We start from the raw sequence: 18,593 nt of genomic DNA, 5'->3' as shown, positions 1-18,593 counted from the left end.
ACCACCCTTGCCTTGATTGGACAGATAGAAATAACATAAGGGAGAAACTGGCTTTTTTTTTTTTTTTGAGTTAAATAAAGTCTGTGCTCCATATGCGAGTGTGCAACATAACTATTTAAAACAACTTCATCATGTACAGAAAAACAGACTTGGAGATTCAGGGGATTGGGGGAAGGGTTATTTGTGTAAATCTTGAATTGGATATAAAGTCTCTCCAGTGAATATAGATATATCAATTAAAAAGTGTGCTCCTTAATATTATGTTTGCAGTATTTCTAAATTTAAAAGACCTATGATATCCTCCTTTGAGACTGGTTCTRCAGAGATAAAGATAAAAAACAGTGTAGGATCCTTGGGTGAAAGAAGTCCAGCTGTACACAAAGCAAAGACAGTGAGAACTGACCAGTCAGACTGTCTGGGGCAGCAGGTTTTCAGTTTYTTTCTCCCAAAGGCTGCATCTCAGGAGGAAAATTACAGTGCTTTTACTACAGAACCTAAAATGCTGTAGATTAAAACCTTGAAAACCTTACRTAGGTCAGTGAAAACCTCTTCAACCAGTGGGCTCCTGGGAGATTAATCAGAATTGTGTCATTGCTGTAACAGGGGAAAAGATAGAGCCAATTTCTTCTTTCTTCCMGTTGACTTCCTTTGTCAACTGGTCACGTCTTGTCTTTCCCTCTGTTTTCCCAGACTCTAGTCAAGTAACCTCAGCACATTTATCTGAGAGATATTAGCTTCTATGACATTAAACCAAAATCATTTTCCTTGCCTAAAGAAATCGTAAAGCTTGGCAAAGAAAAGGTTAAGCCTCTCCCCTAGAATATCCCACTCACCATGGGAAAGTTTCTAATAAATTTTATCCAAGCTGCTTTAACATATAATATCCTCAAAGATTGTAATAGCGAATGTTAGTTTCTCCCTCAGRCTTAAAAAATTCAAACAAATCATCTTTAAAAATGTGTGATTTTTTAGTGTAAATTATTTCTATGATACTTCAAGAATTTTAAAACAAAAAAAATCAGAAAACCAAAAAATCTTCAACTTATCTGTTCAATATTATTAATATCTTTAAAACCTACAGAGAGAGTGTTTCTCTTCTGCTTAAAGTAGTTCTGCTGGATCATTTTTCTCAGAAAAAAATTACTTTAAAAATAACAATAGTAACCACAAAAAGTAAAAAAGCAGCTCCCATTTTCTGTAYAACTAGAATTATAAGTGAGCAATTAAAATGTCTTCTCTATATGTTAGCATTATCCATGGGTGTACAGGGTTTTAAAGCATGACCACAGTGTCCACAATAACTTGTACCATTGGACAAGTAAGAATTAATACAATTTTAAGAACATATACCTCATGCAAATTCTTTACTCACATAATTTCTAGTAAAAACAAAAAAATTAAAATATGCTCAAATGATTAAGAATGATCTTCAAATAATCATGATGATTTTTACAACCCAGAAGAACCACATTAGTGTTTCATTCTGAATAATTTCATATAAAAAGAAATGCAGCATTTATGTACATATATGTTATTTCTTTTTATAATAATAGATCTCAGTCAGCTCATGATCTCACAAAGGCATCTACTCAACAGAACAGAGGTCACGTTGCATAAAAAAGGATTATATTTAAAAATGGAGAATACATGTAGATTTATTAGAGAGATAAATCTAAGGGTGTGTAAGTCTGTCTCTTTGATTACTCTCTCTTGACACTTTTTGAAGAGAAACATTCAGAAGCTTTTCAGAAGGGAGCTTTCTGAATTTCCGAGAAAAAGGCATGCTGACTGCACGTCCAAGAATATATATTTCTTTGGGTACACTGAGTGTATTCTTAGAGTTGTACAATATATTATAACCCCTCCATAATCTAGCCTAGTCCAGAGAGAGGAAGAAAGACCGAGGGCTGGTGGTCCATCTGGCCTCATGCAAATGTCTGTAACGTAGATGTCTCTGCCAGCGTTCCTTCTAGAGCAGAGAGAGAAATAGGCATGTCTAAGGCAAGATCCATGCCATCTTAAGTAGCTGTCTAAGTCAGATGTAAYGAGCTACTCTCTAAAGTGTTTATTTCTCACCACAGGCTGTAAAGAGGTTCCATATACTTAGCTCAGAAAAAATATCTATGTTATAGATGTCGAAAGTTATGTGATATTAATTCTAGTCAAAGGATCCAGATCGAACTTATAAAGAAACTATAAAAGCATTCAGGTGCTGTTTAATATTAAATAGGATCATATTAAATCAAAAGACGTATATAAAACATTGCGATCTAGCAGTATTTAAATATTTCAAARCAAGACATATCAATATTTATGATTTAGGGAAAAAATGAACTTAAATGTTGGAATTCTTACGGAGCAGACATTTTGATTTCATCTGGTTCTAACTGAAAGTGGAAACTCATATAACTCTAGTCTAGGTTATAGGAATATAACATTATTATGAGAGTTAAATAACATGAAAGTCATTACTTGTGCAATAAATAGATGTAAACATTATACAATAAGATATAATTTTATAAGAAAATTTCATGGGACTATTCATGATTCTTTTCTAAACAATCTTTTTGTGAAGTATTTAGAATAAAGTAAACTTAAACACAATAAAATAAGCCTTCTTTAAATATGTAATAGGAATATTAGTTTTTAATGTATTTTTAATCCATTATTATGTTTAAATATTATGATTAATCATACTTCAACTCAAGTAACTAAGAGACTGTGAGGATAATTAAAGCCTGCTAGAAATAATGGAGGTGCAAATGTCAGAAAGTGTATTTTTTTTGTCCTTTTTTCTGTTGGCATTCTTCAAGATACAATGAAATGTCACCAAATCATTCCATCCATTCATATTATTGAATAGGCTTGATCTAAAATTAATCAGGCCACAATTTGATTTCAAGAATATCCCTTCAAAACTCAATCTCATGAACATCAAATTACTAAATCTTTGTAAAAAATCAACATTTTCAGGTCTTAGTATTCTGATTGGTATCAGTGTTTATCTATTTGATAGTCATGACTGATGTCTTTGATCTTTGAAGTGAATTTGTATATAAACATGGAAAGCCTGATTTTGTTTATACACAGAAATAATCTTATGAGCCAGTTCCCCATTAAATTTGCCTACAATATTGCACGCATGAGAATGAATATAAATCTGGAGTTAATTCTGAGTTCAGAAGGAAACCACAATCTGAATGCAAACTCTTCCTGGTGTGTATAATACAATATTATTAATTTCATTCAGCAATCTGAACAGATTTGGTATGAAAGCAAGGAAATTTTTATTTATTCTCTTATCTAACATAATTCTAGAAATACATAGGATGTAAAATTAMTCTTTGATACTCTTATTTGGAGAAGCACGAATTATGTTTGCTTAAGGATATATTTTCAACTATAAGAATTCTTATAGCAATTGTATGTATATTATATAATTAGATGAACACCCATGGGACTCCTGTAATTGAAGTTAGGATTTCTCTAAAGGAAATTTGGAAGACAAAACTGATTTATCAGAAAATAAACAATACATTTGGCTATGTTAGCCCATTTTTGAATAAYTTGGTAAAAAGACATAAATTGATTTGGCATCATCTGAATGTTCTCACTTCTTTTCAGAAAGTGGTATCACCAGATATGTAGTGTCTGCAGCATTATCTTTAAAAATATTTGCTGAAAAGGATTTCAAACTCCTCAGTTTGGGTACATGCTTAAATTTTATCATTTTTGCTAAAAGTGTAGTTTAGACTAGTATCACGTAATAATGACAATTGAATATCTTTGAAAGAAGTCTTTTTTTTCCCCTGTAAGTTCTGTTTTCTGTCTAAATTTTTAAATTTAAATTAAATTAGAACGCTAATACCTCAACTGATGGCCAATTTTCCAAAACAAGAGCTCTGAGTTGTTCCAGTAAAAACTTTCAAATTTTAGATTGACGTAAAAGGTGCATTGTGAGGAAAAAAAGAAGTATTGATTACAAAATTATTTTATTTACACTGTTTTTTAGAGTTCTAAAGGGACTCTAAAGTTCTTCTAAAGGAGAAATAAAATAATAATTTGCTATATTTTAGATTATATTTCAGAATATAATCTGACATGGCATAATGCATATTCTTTTAGAACATTTTCTTGTAGTTTCCTTGCAGAAAGTGAACATGTAAAATATAACCATTTTATTGAGGCATCTTTTTAAAATCTTCATAGAAACTGAAATCTTATAAAATCAAATTTTAATTTGTTCCTCTTTGGGGGGGGGGGGAACAGAAAACAAACAAACAAAAAAACACATTAAACTAAGACTTACAGTTRACATTTAAGATTAATTACCTATCCTTGATATCCAAGTTGTAGATGACCTAGTCATCCTAATTTCCTTTCCAATTAAAGAGAGAAATGGACACATTTAGGGCACAATTCATCTGAACTATTTCAGATGTCTACATTAAGGTGAGATGAGTTATGTCCTAGAAATATATCTATTCATCCATCCTGTTAACTGTTAAGACAGCACAGGGGAATTAGCTCAGGTGTCCGTTTGACTGTGGAATTTTCCTCCCTATGCATCTCTATAATATGCTGTCATATATGTGACTGACTTAGCCAATTACCTCACAGCTGAAGAAGGTCACTTTTATGGCTTTTCTTTACAGAGACACTAAGGAGCGATAGATCAGTACTCTCATCATGATTTTCATCCATTTTTAGTAGATAAACTGATGATTCAGCCAGCTATCTCAAGAGGAAAGGAGATGGGAGGAGAAGAGCGGAGAGGGGAGAGGAGGGGAGAGCACAGGACAGGACAGGACAGGCTAGGAGAAGGAAGGGGAAGGGAGGAAAAACTCATTCTAGATCAGTACAAATAGTCAGTGAGACCTACTAAGGAAGTCGGCCAAACAGCTAATGCCAGATTATTAATTCATTCATTGATTTACTGGTATTCGGATGGATCCTTGACTTTTAAATTTTCTCTGAAAAATCACTATTAAATCTGTGTAATGAGCCCCATCTCAGTGAAGTAATTGTGTGATATACCTAAAGTACTACCACACTGTGAAAGCTTTCTTGGCACAAAACTTAAAAATATGTTTTATATACACACAACCACACTTAGTTTCACAAATACATCCAGACATAGCACTTGTAGTTTATGATCTATTTGACATATTTAAGACATTTCACTTTAGAATAAGGTCAACAGTGTTCTAGGAGTGCCTATTCTTTCACTGACTATAGGGGATGTGTCYAGCTTAGATTCAGATGTTTACTTTTTATCAACTCAATCCTACCTTTAGAGATTACATCACAAGATCTTTATAATGCAGATTAAAGGCAGAGGTTTTACTGCATTGTTAATTTATAAAACTTGCAAGTTTCTTGAACTGTGGCTATAACAAATTACATATTGATGTATTTCATGCTGTAGCAATCCTAGCTAAATTTTCAAAAGTAACCTGCATTGACTTAAATCTTTGTACTGGTGTCTTCATTTTTATCTCTAAATATGTCTTCACAAAACTTCACAAGCTTCACAAACAAACACTGGCGAAGTGGAATATGAACTATAACCAGCTACCAATTCCAAGAAGAAGAAAAAAAAAAAAAAGTTGTGTAAGGCTTAGGCAAATTAATCTGTAGGTCTATAAATGAAAGTTAAATATAGCCATACCAATAGCAATATGTTTAATAAGCTAAACAGCTTACTCACTAGCTTAAGAACAGCTTAAGAAAGAAAGAAACTGCTATCATCATAAATTATACCATTTTATAATAAATATAACTAAGATATGCATTTGAATTCAATAGCTAATTTTAGGCTATGATCACRCAATGAGTTTTCTACAGGCAAAGTCTCATAACTATCAAAACTAAAAGATGCTCTCCAGTATATCACATAACTTCTGCATGCTGAGCTAGTATCAGCGGGAACCACATTGGATCAGAAAGGACAAACATTGGATCCTCAAACTATATATATGGTAAAACCATCTACAGGTGTAGGCTTTTGGTTCTATCTATAAAATTTATGAACCTAGGCTTTTTGTTCTATATATACATTTGACCAAGTCATGGTTTTCCCTTTTGAATGTTTCTGGTAGTGCGATTTATTCTTAAAGAAAAGAAAAAAAAGAAAGAGCTCTAAGATATTCTATAAGACATGCAATCATCTTGTGTGAGGTGCCTGGCAGTGATTGTGTGTAACAGCACTCTTGGCCTCACAGTGTTTGTTGTGGGCCTGATCCAATTCCTTCAGAAGTCATTAGCAAAGCTCCCACTGGCTGCACAAAAGGAGTGAGACTGGGCTTAATAAGTGAACATGAATCTGTTGTTCTTTTGAATGCAGTAATTACATTTTATTTTAATAGTGTAATTTCTCATCATTCGTTATTTTTGTGGCCTTCTTGCTTCGGTTTAGTTATTTAATGTATTTGATAAACTCACAAAGTAATTCTAAGTGCAAATTTATTTGCTATCAAAAAGTGAAAGTTGTCTATAAAATCTTGTGGAAAAATTCTGTTCATCTATCTTCATGTGTGGTAGTACAAAGTGGAGACAACTACAATTATGATTTTTTTAATATTAGGTATAAGACAGAGATATAGACAGGTACAYGAAGACTTATGATACAATAGGCTGTTTAGCTACATGTTGTCCTGAGCTGCTTATACGAAGCTGTTCACTGTTGAACTRTATCTTATTTTGAGACATAATCCTCTTAAGAATTGAAACCCTCTTGTAAATGCAGCACACTGCAGGATGTAAGCAAATTGTTTACAAAGATTGATTGATAAAGGGAAGCATACATTCACCATGCACAATGCACATGCACATAGTTGCCTGTAACAGGAAAACGAAAGTAAAACATTTTCTTCTTAGTTGATCATACCCTATAGCTGATTAAATACTGGTCTGATTTAGCAAGTGCAAATTGTATTACCATGATACAAAAAATAGAAAAACATGAAATTAACATTAAATAAAAACAGATGAATTTAACAGATCATTATAGAAGTTGGACCAAAATAATGACTATATRTTAGTTACAGACTATTGCTTAGGAGAATCTTAAACAACAGCATATATATTTTCTTTTTTTTTTCTAAATAATACTGCCGAAGCCTCTATGCCTTTCAGACTCTAAATACTGCATGTCTCTAGTGATGGGTAGTTTGTGAAAGTTCCACTTTGTGAAAGAATATCATATTCTGTAGCAATTCCCTGACACTTTTGTACTTAACTCTCCAGAAAGTGAAGACTGAATTAAGCTGCAGGTTCACTCTAATGGTTACTATTTGTAAAATAAAGCAGTATAATGCTCTGACACAATTTGATATTTTTATTCTCTTGCCTGGTCATATCCTGCAAGAATAGAAAGTAATTCCACCAGGGAGAAAATGTTAAGCCAAAATAATATACATATTCTGGTCTAATATTTATTTCCAGAAAACATACTGCCTCACGGACATTCCTCCAAGACCTAACTATCTATAGGGTGAGCTAAACAGGCAGTGCGTATCGATGCATCCTCAATGTAAGAGCAGGGTACAGGTCCCAGTTCAACAAGAATTCCGCTGCTGCCAAACTCAGTGTGTGGTGGGAACTAGGGACGGTTGCTTTCATGCAGACTCCTGCTCCTGCTGCTCCTCTTGCAAATTTGCTTGCAAGAAATTCATAGCTCTGGATAAAGTCCTTTCCTTAACAAAGTGATTGTAAGTTATTTTTAACCAGAAAAAGCACAGTACTAATATTCCAATGTTTTATGCTTGTTGTAATTCTGGGCTCCCCAGTACAAGAGAGACATGGAGCTACTGGAGAGAGTCCAGCATAGGGCTACGAAGATGATCAGAGGGCTGGAGCACCTGCCCTGTGAGGAACGGCTGYGAGAGCTGGGCCTGTTTAGCCTGGGGAAGAGAAGRCTGRGGGGGGATCTKATCAATGTGTATAAGTACCTGAAGGGAGGGTGTCAAGGGGAYGGGGCCAGACTCTTTTTGATAGTGCCATGCGACAGCAGAAGAGGCAATGGGCACACAATGAAATACAGGAAGTTCCACCTGAATACAGGGAAAAACTACTTCCCTGTGAGAGTGACAGAGCACTGGCACAGGTTGCCCGGAGAGGTTGTGGCGTCTCCTTCTCTGGAGATCCTCAAAACCTGCCTGGATGCAACCCTGTCTGACATGTTCTAGGTGACCCTGCTTGAGCAGGAGAGTTGGACTAGATGATATCCGCAGGTCCCTTCCCACCTCAACCATTCTGTGATTCTGTAATAGAGTTTTTGGTGATTCTATCAATCATATACACAATATACAAAAAGAGAGAAGAAAAAGATAAAAATAAGAACTTTAGATTTGACTTTATCATGTATCCCAACATGTTATTCAGGCCTCTTTGTTCAAATATATCTTAACAATGGAAATAGAATCAGTTCTCAGAGGGTCTCTAGAAAGAATATATTAAATCATAATCTATACAAATGTAACAATTTATACAGATGCTTCTTAAAAATGCAGGAACTTACAGAGGCCGCCAGTTACAATCACAAAATAAAATAAAATACTAGCCATATTATAGTCAAAGACCTTTTTGCCGTCAGGCTCTCTATATGCTTCAAAGAGTCAATTGAAATCTTGAAAATATAAAAGAGTATTCACAAGCTGCAAGACAGTGTTATTTGCAGTGATGCTAAACTACGCACTTTAGCTAAGATGATGGGATATGGCTTTGGGCAGTTTGTATGCATAAGAAGTCATTAGTTTAATTTAGTTCAAACATCTTTAAATCAATWATTTTTTTTTCTTAATTTTACTTTTGAACCAATAAAATACTGCATTTTTTATCTATAGTAAAGTGCAAATAGAGGCATTACAGATCACCTTTTCTCTGTTTAAATGCCTCTTTGGTGCTGTGAATGCCAATCTTTTGCATTTTTTAACTTTTTCTTCATTAAATATGTGGGATAAATTTGAAGGCAGTTACAAGAAAGTAATTGCCTGTAGAAAAATGAATATCTTKGCAAAATTCATTAATTCTAACCTAATTAGAGATATCGTATATACCATATCTGTGGGTCATTGACTATCTGTTGTACAGTATCATGGCTACTGAAATCTTCTTAAAGCTGAGCCATAACTGCCTTGACCTACTGTATCATTCATGTCTGTCCAGAGTATATGTAAAAGTAATTATTTTGATGCTATAGAAATTTCCATGAACTTTGCACAGGCATAAATGACAAGCCCTTGAGGATCAGACTCTCTTTATGAGAATAAGCAGATCTTGGAAGCTCTCTAGTCACAGTGAGATGGAGAATGATGGCAAAATGCATACATTTTCTTAAGTGTCTATGCTTCTCCTTATTGAAATACTTGAGTTTTCTTTTCGTGCAGTTCTCAGGTTTATCAAACACTCTATGTAACTGCCAAGTTCTGCCATTTATCATGTCAGGTACTCTTTCTAATTTAGTGTCATTTATGAATTTGCTGAGGGTGTATTCTTTGCCATCATCCAAACTTACCGGTGTCGAGAAACACCACTATCCCCTTATTCATATAGCCAATAATTTCACTGAAGAATCTCTGTTACTCTGTACAAAACAAGGTTGAAATGAATTAAGGTAAATTGYTGGGCCTTCTTTCACATCTAAATTCATATTTTAATGGTGAAAAAAATGAAGAAAGCACAGAAGAAGAGACAGCGTGGCCCTCAAAGTTGTTTTGTACTTCCAGTTTCACTGATCCTGTGAATCCAACATATAACTGTTATAGTATTGCCCAGGACAAAGAAGGAAGGAAGGAAGGAAGGAAGGAAGGAAGGAAGAAAGAAAGAAAGAAAGAAAGAAAATTTTAAGCTTCTAGGAAATGGATTTTTTATTGTTATTATTGTGCGTGGCATGCTTACATGATAAGTGAATTTTTAACCAGAATACTAGGATGCTATTTAGATATTCATGCAATTTAACAGTTAGGAATGCAGGAAAATAAAAATCAATCTGTTGGGATATTTAGCTATACATTTCCTGCAGTTACTTTGCACCACAAAGCCATCACATTGAGTTAGTAGGTGAAAAAAGCAATAACTTCTCATACTAGATGCTGAAGTAATTTCTTGGTGTGAGATACACAATTCAAGGAGTAGTAGCTCCTAATTCAAATCTAAATGTATTACATCCAAAAAGCAAAGCTGAAGAAAACAGAAATATTTATCTTTAAAACAGAAAACGTGTTAGAATGCTAGCTGACTGTGCTTGAGCACTGCTATAACAGTATTACCAGGAAAACAAAACAAAACAAAGAGTATCAGGCTATTCAAACAGAAAATAAAACAAAGCAAAACAAAAACCAAATAATCTTTCGCATCCTTTCAGTATCAGTTACTGAAGATATCTCAGGTTTGAAATGTGCTTTCCACCTTTGACTGGTACGAGACATTAGTTTCAAATCTTGTTTTATAAGAAAGGAAAATTTTGAATAACTGAACAATGTAAAATGCAAATATTAGCTAGCRGTCTTAGGATACAGCTGTTTTTAGCAGGGAAATTTTGATTATTTCCTTTGTAAATTTACTGGAAARGGGATTTCTTTAAAAATATGTGATTTTGTAAAACTTGATAATTATAATACTGTGACCTATTCTACACTGGAAGCAGAATAAATAAAAAATGATGGATAGGATATTCTTGGCTGAGAGGAGTCCTGCACATGAATGTCATACTTTACTGTTACAGTAAAATAGATCTAATAAACTGTGTTTTCTTATATGTGACATTCTGTGCTTTTTCATTTAAGATCATCTGACAATGTATCCACATGTATTTCATGCTATGTAGAGAAACAGCACTCTTATTTTTACAGAAGGTAAACTGAAGGAGAAGAAAGGAGACAAGATTTCTGGCTATGAAAGGCTAACATTCATCTACCATGTCTCCATAAAAAAGACCCATCCTTTTCTTAAAGTGCCAAGCTTCACCTTAAAGTTTGTGTAAGGAGCACTTTATTTGTGAAACTCAAAGCCACATCCAGCCTCAAGGAAAGAGTGAGATTTTTCTTCATACTCAAACAAACATCTACGCTTAGATTCTCACTCTTAAGATGAATTTACTCATAGGGTAAATAGGTTTATATGGAGTTTAATGGAGCATCTGAAAACCGTCACACAATCTGAGCCTGCACTCAAGGGGTGCTATGCTACAGAGCATCATCAATTTGTTACATATGTTCATGATTTGCATAGAGATAGGTGTTTCTGCTTGGCCTGTTTTCATTAGAAACTGCTTTAAAATTATTTAAAACTTCTACCAGAGCTACAAAACAAGAGCAGAAAGCAAGCATGAAGACATGTCAACACTAAAATGTCAGATACAGTTATGTTATCAGTGTACTGTTTTCTCTCCCTTCAGTTGTGGGGGGATATATGTATGTATGTGTGTATTATATATAATGTGTATATATATGTGTGTATATATAATATTTAGATATAAAGTATGATGCATTATTTTAAATTATTTTAAATCATATTAAAATGTCAAAAATTCTGTTTTTTTAGGGAAAAAATAAGTCATTCAAGACAGGCTGGAGCCACCACTGTTATTGTTAAATGCAGTCCTTACTCTGTGAAGAAAAAGAAGACAAGACACAAAATGGAAGCAGAAAGATTGAAAATGTACTTTTGCTAGTGATGACATTTAACATGCAAATTTGCTGTTAGAGAAGTACACACACTCTAAACAGCCTAGCAAAGACTAARCACTCACGCAGAAGCATCAGACTGTGTAAAACTTTGCTTTCCGCTGCTTCTCTCGCCAGCACTGCTCAGCAGTTTGTCAGAGAATACTATCTTGTTAGCTAGGCTAAAGGGTTATTAAAAGAAAAAGAGAAGAAAGAAGACAAAAGATAAACAAAAGCACACAAAAGAGGGAACCCGCTTCCTTTCTTTTCACTTTCTTTTCTTTGGACATTTGTCTGAGTACACCGTGGGTAGTAGATCATTTGTATTCGAAGTGTCTTGTTGTATATCTGAAGTTAAATACTGTGAACCTGGGGTAAGGTGCAACCAAGTATATAGAGGCTRTACATTCCATGCAAAGCTAAGGATTTAGCTGGCATTTCCGGATGCCATCTGGATGGTGTCTCTCATTTTGGTCAGATTATTGCTCGAACTGTTGCTCAGAAACACATAGCAGTTCTATGTTAGATCTATTCATGTTTTAGAAACTTTGAAGGCATAGAAACTGTTACAGTAAAGCACCCCAGTTTAGTTAACAACTTCCAAAGACAAGTTTCAGGATCTAGAAAATGGTGATGATCAGAATACAGTATATAATCTTGCAATTTAATTTTCAGTKTACCAATTTACCTCAATTAATGTTGGTTTTTGTTTATTAAATATGATATTTCTGTGGATGAAAAAAATATAGCAGCCACAATAATTAGCACTGTCATAGATCCATTGGCACCAATTTTTATTCACTTGACAGTTTCATGGATAGTAAATCTGACTACACTGAAAAAGGCTTTTKTGTGTGTGTGCGCCATTCCCCAACTTTAAATAATGGCAAACCATGCTGTTTCTTTCTATCACAAGAACAGTTTTTGAGAAGAAACAGAAGTGTGATGAGGGCTGAAGCTGATTCACAGTGACTGACAACACGCCTCCTAAGGAGGCTTGAAATATCAATATTATTGACCTTAGTGTGTGAAACATTTCCTTCTTGTGTGCCTATCACATAGACCAAAAGCAAGAAGTGACTCATCAGATGGTGGATTACTGGAAGAAGAATCATTTTATTCAGAATTAGACATYAGGATTAGCTGCTGTTCAGTTTGTGATCACGGCAGAGATAGAAAGCATTACCCTTTATTTTAGGAAAAATGCCTGTCAGGATTTACTGATTAATACTTTCCTTGTATAAAACGGTGAGTCATCTTCAGTAACATTATTATGGTTGTAGCCAGACCACTTCTGGCTGTACATCTRTCAGATTTCACAAGGTAAGTAGTGAGGTGCCTGTGAAGGAAATCCGTAATTGGACAGACATTTGYTTTGGTGAAGAAGAAGGAGCATGTTTTCTCTAATTTCTTATTATAGAAATGCCCTGCCATAAGGGACGAGGCAGATAAAGAAACAAAAACCTAAAGATCTGGCATTTCAAGGCAGAAAAAGTAAAAACTTCTGGAGCAATCAAAATATTTAATGATTTAGTGATTTTTCATAATGGTAGAAAAGTTAAATGCAGTCATTTTCATATGATTTCTTTCTGTCTCTTAAAACACTGTAGGTTGAATATGATGCTCTCCATATCTTGTTCAATGCTATGTACATTTAAACATTATCATTGTCCTGTTCACAAATCAACATTGCTGTGACAGCAAGGTGACCCCTCTCTACAGTGCACACAGAATGAGTTGATTTTTATTTATTTATTTAGTAAAGATGTAAGATACACTGGAATCTTTCAAATAAAAAGTATAGTAAGACCAGCATGACACTGGAATCTTTCAAATAAAAAGTATAGTAAGACCAGCATGCATTAATAGGCATGCATAATGGATATACACTATGCAAAATATATGTTATAAGGAATTAGGGATATGCAAAGTATTTACAAAGTGGTACCTGAGAAACAGTAAGACTAAGAAATTCTGAAGTCCAGCATAAACTTGAAACTTTGAAASTTACAGAAATTTGCCACTTCATATACTTTCAATTAATGTTTTCTAGCCTTAGTCCAAGAGTATTTTATTAGTTCCAAAACCTAAACAGCATATTTTTACATTGGAACATCYTTTATTTAAATATGTTTCCATCCTTTTGGTCTAGGTAATATTCTATTTTCTTCTTTTAGTCTTCAGCGATCTTACTCCTAAACCTTACTTACTGTGGTAGAACAAAAGTCTGAGGTCAAATAATCCATTAATCAGGGTCCAGAAAGGAATTAGTTGAATTTTGTTAAAAAATATTTGTTTTGTTTCCTTCAGATTTGTTTTACTGTGCTGCTTTTATTTTCCTTTTTTTTTCCTAACATCACTATTATCAGATAGAAATGTTAYAAATATTGCCTAGAGTACTTTCAGATACCCTTGCACACCTTAGAAATATATTTTCATTTTGTGCTAACTTTATTATTTTGATATTTTAATGATTTCCATAAGTGAACTGCCATTAACATCACATATTACAAACCCATTATGAATAATTATCACCAAAGGCAAATGCATTTGCTTTAGAAAGACAACAAAAATGCAGAGAAATATATACAGCAATTTTCAACAGTTCAATATAGTACAAAATAAAGCATTAAGATGACAAACACATTAAAATTTTAAGAGAAAAGTCAGGCTTAATGTCTCTATACAAAACTAGTTCTTTTTATCACTGTAGCTCAGTATTTGGAATAGATGCATTTTTWAAAAAAATATTTTGACTTCATGTCTGTGCAAATAGAGAGATGTCTCAACTCTCAAACAAAAGAGGTGAATACAAAAAAAAAATCTTGTTTCTATAGAGAGAGAATAAACTATATCACAAAAGTATTTATTTTTTACCTTCATATACAACCATACCAGAGACTGGAACTATAATGACCCCTGCTAGCTGGAACATCAGCTGATTTAATTACTTTCCACTGTATGTGTTGTTTTTCTTTTTCTTTATCACAATTTAATTAATAGTCTATTTAATTTAAGAATGATCTTTGTTTTAGTAATTGGAGAACTTAATAAAAATTTCCCTTAAGAAAAGGGATGTTCAGCTGTAAACCACTGTTTATAATCTGACCCAGACTGATACATGAATATAATTTCTTCTCCAAGATTGATACATTTGTCAAAATTCAGACTTCTGATGAGATGTGTTTGATTTTAGCATACCCTTTTCTAAGTTTTCTTATTTTACTGAGGAGGAGGAAAAGGGCTAAARTAGTTGCATGGTTTAGAGATCTGTTCTATTTCTTGTAGGTAACACCTGCTACCACAAAAAGAGAGTGGATGGTTCATCAAGTCTGTCCTTTGTCACATGCAGATTGTAGATCTTGTGTTTCATTCTTGCGCTGTTAGTCCCTTTGCAGTGATACAGGTCCAGTTCTTAAAAACAGCTATATCAAATCTCTATGGGAGGGAACAATACAAAGCATTAATGTGGAAGAGAGCACATTTTGAACAAAATTTTCCTAATCTTTCAGGTCAGTCTGAAGTTTTTAATCATATCAAAATGTATTTCTACCACACTGGGATGTTGTGGTCTAGATGGGTAGATAATTAGATGTGCAAAAACTATTTGGAAGATTGGTCTCAGTGAGAAGTGGTTAATGGGTTGTATGCTACCTGGAAACCAGTAACAAGAGAGTATTGAAGGGATCTGWACTGGGAGTGCTTCTGTTTAGTGCCTCTATCAATGGAGGTGATGCAGTGGACTGTCACAAACTTGGTAGACAGCATCAAATTAGGGGGGAGCTGTCAGTTCACTGGGGTTACCTTCCAGAATGACTTAGACAGGCTAAAAGAATAAGCCATCAGCAACATATTGAATTTCAGCTAGGACAAATAAGAGTTCTGACCCTAGGAAGGAAGACAGGACCCTAGGAGTTCAGACCCTAGGAAGTGGTACAGGCCGGAGGCTGGGGAATAGCTCTGGAGAACAGGCTCTGGAGGACAGTGAGCTGAACACGAGCCAGCAGTGCACGCTGGCAGCAAAGACAGTCAACAGCACCTGGGGCTATGTTAACACAGGCTGCAGGGCAAGGGAAGTGATTATTTCCCTCTACTCCACACTTGTTAGACCAGGTTTGGGCYCCCCGGTACAGGAAAGGCTGATGTCTCTCTAGGATGAGTTCAGTGGAGGGCCACCAGAATGGYTGGGGCTGGAGGATAGGCTGAGGGACTGGGGTTGATTCATCCTGGAAAGAAAAGACAGCTATGGGGGCACCTAACAGCAGCTGCTGAGTACATACAGGGAGGTCCTCAAGAAGATGGAGCCAAGCGTTTCACAGTGGTGTGGTGGGGCAAGAGGATGAGAAGCAATGGCTGTAAGCCAAAATGAGAGAGGTCCAGATTGGGTATGAAGAAAAACTTTTCCCTATGAGGACAGTCAGGCAATGGAGCAGGTTGCCCAGAGAAGTTGTGCCGTCTCTGCCCTTGGAGGTTTCCACAACTTAGCTAGGCAAAGCCTCAAGCTTTCTGAGAGCTGGCTCTGCTTTGAGTGGGAGTTTGGACCCGTTTGCYCTTAAAAGAACCCACATATTCAACTATTTTATTTTTGTTTGTTTTTCCAGTTTATTAATATTTTTAAATCTGTTTAATGATAATTCTGACCTCTCACAGCTTTCCTGGAAATAAGCCTTTTTTTTTTTTTTTAATTAAAGCAAATTAAATTAAATGCATCAAGTGTGAAATGATGTATTAATTGTATTCTAATTACAACTTCACATGCTGTAGCTAAGAAAACATAAAATTATCTTGTTCAATGTTTTGTAAATGGTACTGTGAATCTGCAAAGAATCATTGTTTAAAATTTGCATAAATGTCTTACATTTACAAAATTACTGAGAAATTGTAACGAAATTGTGCCATTTCCCTTTTTCCATTGTTATGCTAATGCATATACTCTATTGTAGATTTTTCTTTCAGAAGCATTACATTTAGAGCCAGGGATTGACTTTTGTATACAATTTTTTTTATTGAATTGCTCTGTAAAAAGAGACTGTATTTGTTATCCCCTCAGCTAGAGGTATGTATAAACTAGGACAATGTCTCCCTTTGTCTATCACACTTTTATCCTTTGAATGGAACAAGCAATTAGACTTTCCCACTTTCAATCTGTCATATTTATTTCAAAATGCTAAGCCAAGACAAAATATCTAACCAGAATGTACATGCTTAATTTAATGAGAGTTTGAGCATTTGCAATACTACATTTTTATGGTGGTTAGCGCTGAACATATGCTTTAATTAGTTCATGAGATTTTTTTAGGCTCAAGGATTTTTTTTAGTTTTATTTAGCACCACATATTTTGTTTCTAACTGAGACTCATATTGGCATGCTTAAAATTTATTAATATCAGTAACTACTGCATGACAATCTTGATATTACACTGAGCTTAGTGTACCACTTTGTCTCCTTAACAGATGATGATTCCCACCTATTATTTGTTTTTATTATCTATGCCTACTGACTTAAGCATTGTACCTAGGGGTGGGGAGTGAACTTTCTGTCTGTTACTGTCTTCATGTCCTAGTGTAGCTGATCTGAATTCATCCACTATAACCACTCATTTTCTCGAAATCTTCTCATTTCTCTCTCTCTTTTTTTTTTTTTTTAAGACTGAGGGAGATGAAACAAGCACATATGTGTTTGGTCACATAATTGTTAGCACTTACAGCTTGATCTTGTGTATATTTTGTTATGGTAACTGGCTTTTTAGAGAACTAATTTAGATAAGAATTGCTAAAACATCTCTTCTGAACTATGCAGAGTAAAACATGGTTGTTTTTTGGCTTACTTTTTGTAAACTTGTTAAAGATTCATGTTAGCTATAAGCATGGAAATTTCTGTATGAGACTATTATATCTCAGTTGATCTGACTTTKGCATGACCTGAAGTGAAAAAAGGAGCTCCCTCTTTCTTCCCTTTCGTGCAACTGAAATAGTTGTCCTCAAATAGCCTGCACTATAAAAGAATACAGCCTRTTTTCTCACCCCTACCTGGGAAGCACATTTTGCATGAGTTATGGCACATCGAGAAACCAAGCTGCAGCACAAGTAGGTTAGTTTGTTACTGAAATCAGGTATGATGGATCTAGCAAGACCACAGGACACTGCTGAGGACCGCRGACGTACAGTCCTCTTCAGTTCTGAAGAGTGACTGTGCCATTGAGACRTATCCAAATGTCAAGTAAATCTGAGTTCATTGCTGTAGGAAAAAGCGAGATTCATGGGCATAGATACTAAACATTTAGCGTGGGATTCTTTGGTTATACGTGGGATCTTCTTTCTGTCAGGTAGCATAACGGTAGCTACCAGACAGGTATRTCAGCCTGGGCAATCAGTCCAGTGAGTGAGACGGTTTGGTCGTCTCCCTATGCTGTGGTGGKTTCGAAGAGACAAAGAGGAAGTGAGAGCATCTGACCACACTTGGGAGTGGATTGGTGTGTTTTCTGCTATCTACCTTTTGAGACTTGAATTGGCGTTCTGCGGTACCTCTAATGAGCAGCCTTCTCAGTCGTGGAATCACGAGGACTGCCAGAGGGGGAACAGCTGATAATTCTGAAAAGGTGTCCTCAGGATTATTTAAGTCTCCTAGTGTGCTTCTCTCAGCATGCACAGTGATGTGGGTAGACAAGGAAATAGGCTTTAAACCCAGTGATAATACAATAGCTGTGAATATTGAATATATGTAGGTGTATTTTGTGAGAAAAAAAGTTTTTCTTTTGTTTTTTTTTTTTAACTGAAACATTCTGAGTCAGTTTCTGCTGAATCCTTTGATGTCAGCAGTCTGATAGAAATGGGACATAGAAGATCCATCTTCATCACAGATTTCTTTCTTTGCCAATGTACATTTTGTTTGATTAAATTCATCCTYATTATAAATTCAGGTGCAGA

Source organism: Rhea americana, unplaced genomic scaffold (assembly GCF_003343005.1).
Source record: "Rhea americana isolate MKP2758 unplaced genomic scaffold, rheAme1 scaffold_236, whole genome shotgun sequence".
NCBI lineage: Eukaryota > Metazoa > Chordata > Aves > Rheiformes > Rheidae > Rhea > Rhea americana.
The sequence above is the reverse complement of the archived record's forward strand: the minus strand, read 5'-3'. Positions refer to the sequence as shown.